Raw genomic sequence first — 13102 nt, forward strand, 5'->3', positions numbered from 1 at the left:
TTCCTGTTCTCTGGCCACAGGAGCTCACCAGATGGCGAGACTCAACGAACTGTTTCGACCATTCGGCAACCCTCCTTCGCTATTTCGCTACTTTTTTTAGAGCTCATCTCTTACTCCTCGTAAGATATGACGGGTTTCAAACCTAAGTGACTCACTGTTTCATCACAGGCGACGTCCTGGCCTGTTTATTCCCAGGAGAAGCTCAAATCTACTAAAGCCTTTCAAACAAAATTTTGGCTGAGGACTGATTGGAAATGATGACAGGCTATCATGTAAAATGGCTTCCTAATCAGATGTATGTTAGGCAAGGTGGCATTTATTGGAGAGGACTCTGAACCGGACTGCACTGCCAGCTGCATGCTTTTGCCTGAGGGGTCATGTGGGACGCCACTGCTCTGAGCAATCCCAGCCTCTTTTGTCAGACCTAATAAAATAGTTAAGCACTGCTATGTATTTGATGTTTGTTGTGTGCAATCATGATTTGAGATATTTTTAACCACGCAGCCGAGTGGCTTGGCTCTAGGGACAGCTGAAGCAGTCTGTCACTTGGTCTACCACACTGTGGTTGTAAACAAAAGGAATTTGCAGATACAGACACCACAGCTTTAAATGCATTTATTGCTCTAATCACCTGACCTTTAGGCCAGGGCAAATTCAATTGATTCATTTTTTTATATGTATAAAATTAATCTCAGACAAAAGAAAGGTGGCGTGGGGCCTGGTTGATCCGGTGGCTAGAGGGCTGCGGGAGCTGCGCTGCACAAGTATTCCCACTGGACCTCTCTTGGGGGGCTGGGGTGGCACTTGGGCATGCAGGGCTCCTGATTCCACACCTGACTCATGCTTGGGGGACCGCGGGTCTGGGGAGGTTGGTAGGCTGTCGCCCCTGGTTCCTGTGGGGCCTCTGCTAAATGGTCGAGAGGACTCTGTCCCTGGCTCTCTTCTGCTGTCTTCTGGGTGGATGCATGGTGTCCCTGCCTCGCCTCTGTGCTCCGTAGGGTCTTGGAGTCCCCTCAGCTGGCTTCTGATGCCCAGAGGGGGGGTGGGGGAGGGGGTGGTAGTTGCCCTCTGCACCCATCACTGAGCACAATTCATTTAAGGCCTACACCAGATGTTTTGAATGTTAACCCACACCCTGATGCACTCATAATACATCAGCTGTGTTGCCCTGTAGTTCTTTCCATCAGTATCAACAGTTTTGTTCCACATCCTTGCTGTTGGTGTTGTGTTGCTCTCTTGTTTTTTGTTGTTAGTTCTGTCTCTGTGCGGTTGTCTCTCCCTGGTATCCCCGTGGTGACCATAGGAGGATTTTTATAGGCTTGAATAAAGCCTCACTTGGTAAAGCACACATGTTTGACAGAAATACGACAGCCAGATTACCATTCTGCTTGCCATGAAGCTGGATATGAATTTGGGGGGGGGATAACACAGTTACATGCAGACAATTACATGCATAACTTCCTGCCTTTCTTTGTTTTTGTTGTTTGTCACTGTTGTTGTCACTTCTCTAGCTCCACCTGCCACCTTTATCTTCTTATACTGCTTGTGTCCTGTCAACTTCTTTTCCTGACTCAGATATGATCAGTTGAATGATTGACTCAATAAATTCAGTCATACAACATGAGGGATGTTTTACTTTCCTGCTTTTTCAGAGCAAAACTTGCTGACATTGCAAAGTAGCCAGAACCTCCATACAGGCTGTCTAAGCTACCTGGACAGCACACATACACACACGCACGCACGCACACACACACACACACACACGCACGCACGCACTTAAAACTGTGATCAGAGAAGTCATTATTTAACAAAAGGGTCACTTTAGTAACATTTAGAGTACATTTCTAGGATCAAAACTGAGGTTTCACAGCTCACTTAGTTTTTGATGACAGTACAGTATTACTCAATCAATCTATGTGTGCGTACATCTAAGAGATTTCTGCTCCCACTGGATCTTTAAAAGCAAAAAAGTCTGCACTATAGTATTTTATCCCTCATTAAAGAGAGGTTAAATCTAGAGTGAAGCCATGAATGAGCTGTCAAATAAATCCATCGACTATCCTGATGAATCTATAACCAAGAGGAGCTTAATGGAGGAAAGTACGGTATATTTGACAAAATCCTTATTAGAATATAGCTGAACCCCATTGGTGCCTTAGCATATGGAAGTGTAAGTATAAAAAACATTTGCATTTCTACACAGAATAAAAAGGGGAGAAGTATTGACACATCCTGCTATTTATCCCACACTTTGTGCAATACTGACTCAGTTCTGTGAAATACTGTAGAGAGCAGCTGGCGAAGGCAAAGAATCAACAAAAGGGATGTAAGGGAGGAGGAGACCAGGCGGATGGAAGGAGGAACCCCAGCAGAACACATTCAGTAAAGAGGCAGAGATAGACAGAGTGGGAAAAGTCACAGGCAGAAAGAGAGAAAGAGAGATAGATGACATTTCTCTGAATCTCACTCCAGGGCTTTTTCTTCCCACTGAAGTGGACTGAAACTGCCTGTTCTCCTTTTTCCACTAGGAGACCCGAGACAGCTATAAAATGACCCATAAATCACATATGTCTCATTTCAGTGTTTTTCAGCCCTTATCTTTTCATTGTCCTGCTTGGACTTTGTCAATGCAGGGACTCAGTTTTCAAGGTCTTTGGCACCGGATTTATGGTGGGAAAAAAAAGAATGTGCTGAATTTCCAGATACAAAAAGAAAAGAAAGCTATTTCCATAATGATCATATCAAACACCATAAAAATCTGTTTCATCGATTCATTTCTCTGTATTTGGGGAAAGGGTAAACGTGATTATTATCAGCATTATCTTGTGGCCATCAGAGTTTTCGAAAACAGAAAAGGCATCATTAAAAACACCCCAGTAGTTAATTTCAGGTTATATTTTCTTAGGATAAACAGAAATGTGAAAGCTTTATATAAAATAGCTCATTTATAAGCTATAAAACCAACAAGGATTCTTTTTAAATGCATTTAACAGCATTGTGAGGATAATGACGCCACATAAATAATATTCAATATAAATACAGTGTTACAGCTTCTTTCCTCATTCTACTGCCTCAGACTGACACACCACCATCAGTATATGATTAATATGTTCTAAGGTTGAGAAGAAATATATTGTGTTGTATGTAGCACTAATCAGAAATAGCTACATAATACGGTTTGTTTGTTTATGCAAATCAATTTAAAATGTAAAAGATGCGTATGTAAAAGATATTATGGAAATGAGTATATATATATATATATATATATATATATATATATATATATATGTGTGTGTGTGTGTGTGTGTGTATGTGTGTATGTACATATACATATATATATATATATATATATATATATATATATATATATATATATATATAATATACACACACACATATCCATTTATATAGATACAACTGTGGCTCCCTATGAATGATAATTAAATAAGTGAATTTCCAGGTTTACCAACATGTTGAGACAATCCAATCTGTTAAACAGTCATACTGCCTGTGGGGAAGAAAAGACAACTATTGCACATTATAGATGCTTTTGCTTTTATAATATCTCTCTCTGCACTCATGTGCAGTGGAACCCATCTGGTTTCAAATAATTGAATAAAATGAAAAGCTTGCTGTTAATTCTGCAAAAGATTTTTGCAGTCACCCCCAATCTTTCAGCTGTAAGGACACAGCACGCACCACCGGAGCTGCTGTGTAATGTAACAAGTCATCATTTTAGTCGGCCAAAAGCTGTTTAAAAGAGGTAATGACCACCAGACTGTCTGCACATTTTTCCCCATGTGACAAGCCTAGAGAGGACATTTTTGCTCTACATAGATTTATAAGGCAACATTTTAGAAATAATTTTGCGGTGGAAAAAATACATCAGGTGTTGCGTGAACGAAGGCGCACTTTTATTAAACTGAAGTCAGTTTAACCAAAACATGTTTTGGATTTGGCTTCACTAGTAAGACCCAGTGACGAGGCTTCATCTTCCCAACAGCCTATGCTCTGTTTCAGTGTCTGTCCCAGTCTGACTCATGCGTGTTGAGAAGAGGCCGCCGTCGGAGCCATACCATCTGTTTACGCACTTCTTGTTTATCCTGCAGTTGACGCCAGAGCAGTTATTTATTACTCTGGCTATACGTTTATTGCCATCATGCTGAATGAATTAAGAGAGCAATCAGACACCTCCCTAAACTGTATTTCATCTCATCCTTGTTATTGCAGATAATAATGTAACAGCTGGCTCCTGATTTGTTTTTGGACAGACAGATATTGGTCTCCGTGTTTTTTTTTTTTCGAACAGATCTCTATTAGCCAAATGAATATATTTCTTCAAAAGTGTAACACATAGTAATGGGGTTTGGGACATCATAAATCTTCCTCGCTGAATTCAGCTTAACTCATTAACTTTACTTTCAATTACCTCCCTGGTCAGCAGTGATAAGGTCCAGATATTTTTCACCAGTGTCCATGATAAGCAACAGACTTTCACTCCGGCATGTTGCTCATAAACAATTCTGGGCACATGTTGTGCACTCGTGGTAAAAATGCCTAAAAGGCCAATAAATTATATAGAATGTGAGTGCTTTTTTTTTTTTTTTTTTTTTGGGGGGGGGGGGGGGTTCCAGTGTCAAGAATTAATCCTTATTTGTACCATTGTCAATTTTTGCAAAATAAATTTAACAGATTTTCTGTATACTTTCTTAGATTTATCAAAGATTTTATGAGCTTCGGATTATTAACCCATGACTTTCCAGTTCCTGAAGGGGGTAAATATCACAGAAATCCATTACTCTTAGCCACTGGCAGCTAGTCTGGAAGTTCACTCATATTGTTTCCTAGTGAGGAAGACGGTTAAGGAGGTAAAAACATGCATCCAAAAGTCACTGTAAGGGAACTACAGGAAAGAGTGGCATGCCGGGGTCACCAAACGAGTTGTTTTGGAGGGATGCTAAAAAAAAATAAAAAAAAAAATAAAAAAACACGTTCTGTTCTACAATCACAAATAAAAGCCTGCGAGTTTGCATTCTAAATGCATGCTTTGGTCAGAACAGACGACAGATGGTTTTGATGTGAAACAAAGGATGAATGTAAAGAATAGCATCCCATGTTCCTTTTTTTAAGTACGTTGGAGATGTGTAATGGTGTGGACCTGTTTCCAAAGCCTATTTGAACTTGCAATTTTTGGAAAAAGGCAGAAATCTGGTTGGCTCCTGCCTGAAAACTGTAAAGAAGTAATCATCAGAACTTACATTGGGACAGTGATGAGAAACATTTTGCTTCTTAACACAAGAATGGTTCATAAGATGCAAAATTAATTGTCTTCCGTGGCCATCTTAGAGGCCTCACCTAAATCCTAAAGAAACATCTGTGGAATATGATAAAAAGCTGAAATTATCAGAAAGGATCCAGGTCTCTGGACAAATTAGAGGAGTTGTGCAAAAGTGAGTGGTCAAAGAAGAGGAAGCGCTAAATAGAGGACAGGGATATTGGTGTTTTACATATTACTGCTAGGGGTGAAAATGCTAGGGGTGAAAATAAATGTGTATATAGCTTCCTTTTATATGCGTGCTGAAATATTTTCCTACGGACAAAAAAAAAAACATTTTTGATGGCAATGCTTTTACTGTGTGCTCGATGAAGCAGCACAAATCCATGCAAACTCTGGAATGAAATGAATAATTACCTCCCTCTTCAATCAAATCATCAAACCCCATAGGTCCATGTTTGATCTGAGGGCAGAGCGACTTCAGTGCCATTAAAACAAAGGCTTTCTCTCTCTCCCTCTGACACACTGTGACTCTGATGCTGGTGGCAGCTCTGCTGGGATGCCTCTTTTTTTTTGTTTTGTTTTTTTGTGGGTTTTTGTGTGCGTTAAATACCTCAACTTCCAGGGTCATGTGTTGCTGTAGCTCGCCTGTGCCCTGTAGCTGCAGCCCAGTGATGCATAGAGAATAATAGCCTCATCCTAATTACATTAGCATTAATCATATGTATTTGATATGTATGAACAGTGGAATTCCATTACACATTATTGCCAGCAGTAAATGCCCACCAGCAGCCAGGTAGTTCGAGAATTTATGGTTGAGAGGAAAGCCTGGAAGAGGACAGCTGTCTGGGAGGAGGTTAGAGGAGAAAGGGATTTTTTTTTTCCCAGGGTGCTGCAATATCCTATGGACTTATCCGCAGATGGAGAGGTGGTGTGAATATTTAAACAGCAAAAATGAATATATCTGTATGAACACACACACACACATACACATGCATATATGAGTTTGCTTCAGTAGAGAGAGGCTCACCTGTTCTAAATGAGGGAACAGCAAGCAACAACTACAAACGAGGTATGCCGATGGGAAGCTTGCAAGTCGGGGGTTTGTCACTTTGTCTTGGAGGGATCATGTTTTTTCATGAGTTGGCACGGTGCATACACATCGTGCTAATTGGTTTTTGCATGTGAGTTTGCATTTGCATGCTCCTCACGTATTACCTTTATGAGAGGGAGAAAATGCGAAGAAGAACAGAGAGATAAAGGGAAGGGGAGAAAGTGAGTTGTTACAGAAAGGAAAATGACTTCAGGACTGGATATCTACTTGGCCAACAGAGGTTTTGCAATTCCAGTTGGTAAGGAGGATGTCTAAAGGTGTGTGTGTGGAGGGGGGGGTAGAGAGAAGAGAAGGATTCAAAGGTTCTTGGTGTCTTCTTTCAGATGTTTTTTTCCCTTTTCTTGGTGTCCCAAAGGTACAAAATTGATTCCACTTAAAGCACTTAAAATGCCCCAGAGGAGCTTTGCTTGGCTCTGTAATAAATATCAAGATAGCTCTTGAATTGTTTTTAAATTGAATGCAATCTGCCAAAGCGGTGAGCCATCATTTCATCTTTTTCCCCCCTTGATCTTCACTTCAACTTGATTTAAGCCTCTTTTTGTTTCTGGCAAACACAGATTTGCGAGAGAATTTTCGTCTCCAAAGTGTGAAAAAAATGATTTTTGCCTTAAAAATAATTGGAAACCGGCACTCAAATGTGATGTATCACCGCCGCGTGCAGTTAAAAGATGGGGAACAGAACAATTTCTAGGAGAGAGAGAAGTCAGAATGCGTAGGAGAAAATAAAAGAATGAATTAAATCGGTCAAACAAAGAGGCCCATGGTGGAGTCAGTGGATTATTTTGGCAAACACAGATGCTTTCAGATCTGTATTTATACTTTGCAACAGCCAATATACTGTCTGCAAATAAAAGGATGCATCTGATCAATCTTTATGAGAACATAAACAAAACCCTGTCCTTTTCAGTGCACAGATAAAACATTTTAACACTGCTACTAACAAACTGTCGTTGTTGCACTTTATGAACCATTTCCAGAGTGCTCATAAAGATATGACTCCTTGCAAAGTTCCTAACTGAAGTTCCTCCATCCTTCCGTTTCCGCTTATGAGTTTGCTGAGTTTTATTTTGAACCAATTTCGCAAACAGTGCTTTGAGTTTCAGTATGATAGGAAATACTTGTAATACTCTGCATTTCCATACAGCTAAAAAAATCTTACGGTGAGATGTGGATAAAAAAAAACGTTTCAGCTGCTCACTTTCTACATATGTTGTTTTAGCTTGGTTTGACCATCCTCTACACATAATTGTTATTATTTTCTACAAAAATGCTTCCAGAGTCCAACTAAAATTTCCTACAATGCTCTCTTGTGAACACAATTGTGTTAAGCAATGTTTTGTCAGAACAAAACTGAAAATATGTGTTAAATTAATTAGTTTTAACATTTGTCTAGCATAATCTGGCTATCTTTTCCTTCTTAGCTCCATAACACCTCTATCCCTTTAAGTAGAGATGGCATATTTGCGGTATCCTTTCGCTCCGCAGACTAATGTGGGGGTGTCTATGCACCACACTAATTTCATCCTTTAGGCTCTTTGCTGAATGGATTTGGGGACCAGACTGCTACTATCAAGAAACCTTGCTGCCTTTGGAAATTTCAATAATGCCATGATGATAATACATTTGGGGTTTAATGATGTATGCATTTTACTGATGTCACTGGGGGGTACATGCTGTCAGAGGATGAATACATTAGCTACACCCTCATCCAGGAGAGGAGAAAATGAGATGATGAAGATGCTCTCCAAATGTGTCCACAATGACAGCATGCAGTAGGCTGAGCACTCACCAGCTTGTTTTTAATCAGCAGTGCGCAAAGGTTTCAGGCGGAAGCAGCTGACGGCAAGCGGCGAATATGGCAAGCCCTTGCGTCATATAGCCGTGTGCTTTGCAACAGCTAAGCGACTCTAAAGGCGTGTTTGTTGTCAGGAGTTGGGATTTCCAAATTCCAAGTGAGAAATATCCAAATAGAACTCGGACTGAATTCAAAATTTTGATGCAAGATTTTAGAAATCCCTGAGCCACCCCCAAGTTTGGTATCCAGTTTGGCTGCTGCAGGCTTGAAACGTTGTCAGACATGCTGAAATAGACAGCCAATTTTCACTTGTAACTATTTGTATCAATAAACCGGACATAGGCAACATATTTTGCATTCTATTTGCGAGCATGTTACTTCAGTGTTTAAATTATTAGAATAGGGATAAATCTTTTGTTATCAGTTTGAATCGCAAATAGCAAATGATACTGCAACAAATCCCCATGTGTTTCAACCACCAGCTGAGCAGACTGACGCCACTCTGCAGAAAAATCTAACTTAGCACATAAAACCAGTAAGTTAAATACACCACAAAGGATTTATCCCACATTAAACTAAATAAACATCACTAAGCATTAAAGCAGGCAACACCTATCCTATGGACTTGACCACAGATGGATAAAACCCAAAGCGCTTTACACTACAATCAGTCATTCATCCATTCACACCCTGACAGTGGTGAGCTATGCTATACCACAGGCAGCAGGCGATTTGGGTGAAGTGTCTTGTCCAAGGACACAATGACTGAGACGGTCGGAGCACGGGATCGAACCGGCAACCCGCCAATTGCAGGACAAACTCCTTAACTCCTTCTTATGATCAAATTCATTGGAACACAATTTTTTTTTTATCATGGATGAAAATTTCATCAAACCTTCTCTGTGACATATAGACAGAAGGATAACATGTAGGTATAATCAGATAAAAGGAAATCATCATTATTATCATTATCATTATAGAGAGCAAATGTTTCCTTCTTGCATGCCTCACATGAAAGTTAAACCTCTGGGGGGGGGGGGTTGTGATAGTGCTGGCATGCACTATGAAGAGCCTGCAGTAAGTCCCTAGATTACATCTCAGGATCTTTGGAGACTTTTTTAGCTTCTTGTGGTCTGCATTTCAGGTACACAGATGGCCATAGCTGTGGATGTTGGTAATTACTGTAAACTTCCTTCGCTGTAGACTATTTTACTTACCCTCATGGTTAAATTCAAATGCTTACAATCTTCTTTCGGAAGGGCTCATAGGGCTCTTTTGATCTTACCAGGGTGTTTACTTTCTCTTCACCATTCGAGAGCACATAAGACTAAAAGTCTGAGGTTTAAACAATGCAAATATCCTCGTAAAAAGAACAAATAACACTGTTCCTCAGAAAATGCATTGTTATGTGATATTTAACAGAAAATATGAAAGTTGTTTTCTCCATTTTATTGTTTAATTTAATTGTTTTAATTGTTTCAAACTATTGCAACTGGTATACGCTTATGTCCAAATATATCAGAGAACACAGACTTTTACCGGGTCTCCTATTATTTGCACGTGACGGTATGTGTATCGTGGCATCCCAGGTTTATCCCTACAGAAGACACAGTACCTGAACACCATCAGTGTTTTGCACCTCATACCACGGTGATTTTATTTTTGTGGCTCATTGCTTTGCTTCAATTCTGCACTCATAGCTGGTCTCAACTGGTATTTTTGTAGAATGAAAGATCTTAAAGCATAGAGTATACATCACATGTGTCAAAACTGTCCTCTGAGCACACATTGGTACATAAACCTTGAAAGTATTGTAATAGGAACACAAATAATGACCTATTTTCATAACAAAGGAATAAAAATCAAAGTCATTTATTTTCCTGGTTTTGTCATATCGAGACCCATTTGAACAGTAAAGCACTTCGTGGAGATTCACAAACAAACAAACAAACAAACAAAAAAACGGCGAAGAAGAAGTTAAAGTTGGTCTGTTAAGCTTTCATAAAATGAATTGTCAGCCTGCTGTCACATATCAAGGCTGCGCTTAAAGCGATCCAGCTGGATTTCAGACTCAGGCATATTTCAGAATCAAAAGTAAACTAAATATAAACTTCCGGGAGGAACTTTTAGACTGTATCTGTTTTTCAGTCAAACAAGCTGTCAGATATTTATTCCCAGAAGTGTTTTTTTTTTTCTTTCTCCATCTGGATAAATTTAGCGCCAGGCTGATTAACTGAAAATTCAGGTCATACAGTTGACAGTAGACGAAAGAACATTTAAACAGATTTTTTTTTTTCTGGAAGGAGAAATCAAGATTGGCTAATGAAAGCTTACTTAGAATGGTAAAATAATTAGCTAAATTAATTAAGTCTGTAAAATAAATAAACTGATGGTGAAAAGTGTATTTTTCTAATAGCCTGTCAATATTAACTGTTCTTGTTATCTTTTCAGAATTTTAGCTGGGTGGACACACACACTCACACAAAGAATTTAATCCACCAACTTGTCTTTAAATAATAATAAAAAGAATAAAAAAGATAAATGCATAACAAACTTCCCTATTAGTCCAGAAAATCTTGCTTGGTGACTGTGTTAAGCTTCCCTCAATCCAATAAATAGAGCATTGGAATGACAGACGGTTTTCATAATCAGCTTTTGTCATGATCGCCACACTGACACATTGCACGCTGGTTCTAGGAGGAAGCAGATATGGCCTCAGCCCTTTACTTTCCCTGGAAAGCAGAGGGGATTAAAGAGTGCAGCGCTGTTTCCCATTCTCTGCCGCTTTTTACATCAGCAGCCACCATCTCTAAAAGCAGAGGGGGAAAAAAATTGGAGAAATTTATCTTCTTCTTTCCTATCCAAAAATGTAATCAAATTATCATTATCTCATGCTGTGGGGTGCAAGACTAATTTCTGTGATTTCCCTGTTACCATTATTAAGGCTTGAATAAACTGTGAGTACAGTGTAATTTTATCCTGCTGGAGCCCTTTCTATATTCCTTCCCTGCTTCGTGTATAAAATAGTTACCACAGGAAACCAAAATGAGATGAGCTGCAACCCTGCACACCATCTCTTACAGCTAAAAATACACATTAGTTGTTGTCCTTAGAGGGATTTTTTATTATTTTTTTTATATTACCTTGCAAGTTAGTCATCAGGGAATTGTCAAATGTGATCCGTACAGAGTATTTGAGCCTGCGTGGGACCATGTAAAAAAAAACGACCTGAGCTGACCTGACCAGAGTAAATGTGGAGTGTCTCAAACTGAGTGGACAGAGCGCACGCAGCGAATTCATGTGTGTGGCAGCTGGAGCAGTGTAAAGAAATCCCAGCATGCCAGAGTAAGGACTTCAGGCTTGGCAAGCTACAGCTTTTATGACTTATTTCCAGAGTTGTGCAAGAGGCTATGGTGGCCAAGTCATGTTACAATCACAAGCATCCATGCGCTTTATTGGCGTCTTATATGACGATGAGAACAAAAATAGTGCATGAACGTGAAGTGGATCAAAAAGTTGTCACAAATAAACATTTGAAAGCTGTGGATGTGAATGCATGTGGATTCAGTCCCCTGTTAATCAGATTCCCCTAAAGAAAATCTGGTTTAACTAAAGGTGTTTAGAAGTCACCTAATTAGTAAATACAGTCCACTTGGGTTTAATATAATCTCATTAAAAATCAGTGGTTCATCTTCTTTTCCATTGCGCCCTATTTGAAGAAGGATAAATGTTCACCCCCCATCCCAACATAATGGGTCAAAAATTAAACTTTTAGCGTATTTTGTTTTAATGCATTAAAGCAGTCGTCCTGAAGATTACCCATGATCCCTTTTAAAATATCTATGGGTTCATTTATAACATATAAAATGGTTTCTACAAACTAAAATGATTCAACATTGTCACACTTTTTTAACTATATAGTATATTATTAATAATATAAATGGCTTTTAGCCCGACTCATATCTGCAGTCAACTTTTAACTATCTATGAACCTCATATGGCAAAAATAATATCAAGCCAGTAATATTAAAGACAAACTTCAGTTACATTAAATTTTGTACTTTTTAAGCCATTTATGAATCATATTCATCATACTACTGACCGCAGGTACAGTCCAAACCGCAGGAGGTGCTGTTGTCACATTTAGAAGGATTTATAAGGCCTGTGTCTTCTGGACAAATAATACCTTCACGCCCCCACTTAGGGGGCACGTCCCACTTCTTGATAAGCAGTGCTGTAAATCAAGCTGTTACTCAGAGGTGAAAAACATGATCACAAAGACCAATTTAACACACCAGACAAATCAAGAATAAAGTTGTGGAAAGTTTAAAGCAGGGTTACGTTATAAAAGATCTCATGGAGCACTCATGGAGAAAGTATGGCTCAACAGCAGTACAACGGAGACACAACCATCCACCTAAACTTAATAGCCTGGCCAGTAGAGCATTAAACAGAACAGCAGCCAAGAGTCTCTTGGTAACACTGGAGAAAGCCATAAATGGCCTGCTCATGGTATGCCACCAAAAAAGATTCTCTAGTTAAAAAACGCCAAAACTAAACTTTTTGACCTAAATGAAAACCATAATCTGTAGCTGAAAACTTAAAATGTATCACCCTGAACACATCATCCACCCAAGGGATACTTGGTGGTTGGCTGCATCATGTGGCAGGGAAGCGATTGTTCTTTTGATGGGAATATTGATGGGGCTAAACACAGGGCAATCCTCCAAGAGGCCTGCAGAAGGTCAACAAGCTTAAACATACAATCAATGGTATAACAGACCGGTTTAGATCTATGCATACTCGTGTGTTAGAATGGCCCATTCAAAGTTCACAAAGAAATTTTATAATTTTTTGCAAAGAACTAAAAATTGACATTGACAGATAGCCGCAATCCAGTCAATCTAATTGAGATGGA

At 39.3% G+C, this 13102-nt stretch overlaps 1 protein-coding gene across 2 annotated transcripts in view; it reads left to right on the forward strand.

Annotated features, from left to right (window-relative positions):
• The window catches only part of LOC105929548 (glutamate receptor ionotropic, kainate 2), a 98907-nt gene that overhangs the window by 53660 nt on the left and 32145 nt on the right, over positions 1 to 13102 (forward strand). The gene's annotated exons all lie outside the window — the stretch shown is intronic.

Source organism: Fundulus heteroclitus, chromosome 15 (genome assembly GCF_011125445.2).
Source record: "Fundulus heteroclitus isolate FHET01 chromosome 15, MU-UCD_Fhet_4.1, whole genome shotgun sequence".
NCBI classification, from domain to species: Eukaryota; Metazoa; Chordata; class Actinopteri; order Cyprinodontiformes; family Fundulidae; genus Fundulus; species Fundulus heteroclitus.